General features: G+C 41.9%; 1 protein-coding gene across 1 annotated transcript in view; it reads left to right on the forward strand.

Moving 5' to 3' along the window:
* Window positions 1-1,089, forward strand: part of EGR_10681 (hypothetical protein) — a gene marked incomplete at both ends in the record, with an annotated part of 3,494 nt that overhangs the window by 815 nt on the left and 1,590 nt on the right. The gene's annotated exons all lie outside the window — the stretch shown is intronic.

A 1,089-nucleotide genomic window follows, 5' to 3' on the forward strand; every position in this document is an offset into this window, starting at 1 on the left:
TTTGAAATACATTTCAAGAAATTACAAAAGAGGCTAAAAATTAGGCAAGGTGAGGGTATAAGAGAGCAATTGTGGAGCAAAGCTGGAATAGGACACAATCAACACAGGCAGTGAGCATTGCCACACTCAGTGGCATTAGAGAACAAAATGTTTTGTGCAAATTGAATGAAGTTTTATACTTGAGAGCAATTCTATCAACCGGGTGGTTTTATGGACAAAGCCTGGGGCGCACAAATTATTTTTGCACTTCGAAGGTCATTTGACTCAACACGAAGCGGGCTTTCGTTGACAGGAATCATGATTCTCAATTATGAACATTGACGTGCTTAGTTAATACCACGGCAGATATATTGGTTGCTGGTATACCCTAGCAACCCTTATTAGAGCATGCTACGTGTTGTAAATCTGGAGGTGGACGAAGATATATTGCGAGAGGTCGAAGTGTGAATAATCGGTGAAGTGTAGAAAAGCGAAGGTCATATAAAGTGTACCTCTTGGTCAGGCAGTGCCTCATTTTGGTCTTCATTCCTAATGTAAACTGAGATTCAGCTCGGTTCGAGCGATGTCGAGCATTCATTACTGACTTCAAAATGAAGTCAGCACTACACGCAGTTGTGCATGTTCACTAAGTTAAAGGATTTTCCGGGTTCTGAATTTATCAGGGAGAAACGAACCAGTGGAGTGATTACTTTCATGAGACCTACCCCATTATCCATCAAAATATCCATATCTCATCTATGCGAACACTTGCATTCATTCCTTGCAGAAACGCCAATTTACCACTGAAAAAGTGCATTTAGATGATTTACGTAGCCTCACTGCAAGTACATGAGCACCAAGCCTGTGAGAACTTACTGTTAAGACCACACCCACACCTACGCATTTCTGGCTACGACGTAACGAAAGACAATGCAGTGTTGAGGGTCTTTCATTTGCTGTTGCAACTGCCATTTCACCTAATTAACCAACCACAGTGATGAGATGAAATTTGAGGAATTATAAATGCATGCAAGGCAGTTTGTCAGTCATGAACGTGTGTCATGCTGAGAATTGTCGTCTTCCTTCTCGTCGTTGCCTACTGCTCGGGTG

Source organism: Echinococcus granulosus (genome assembly GCF_000524195.1).
Source record: "Echinococcus granulosus chromosome Unknown EG_S00251, whole genome shotgun sequence".
Classification (NCBI taxonomy): domain Eukaryota; kingdom Metazoa; phylum Platyhelminthes; class Cestoda; order Cyclophyllidea; family Taeniidae; genus Echinococcus; species Echinococcus granulosus.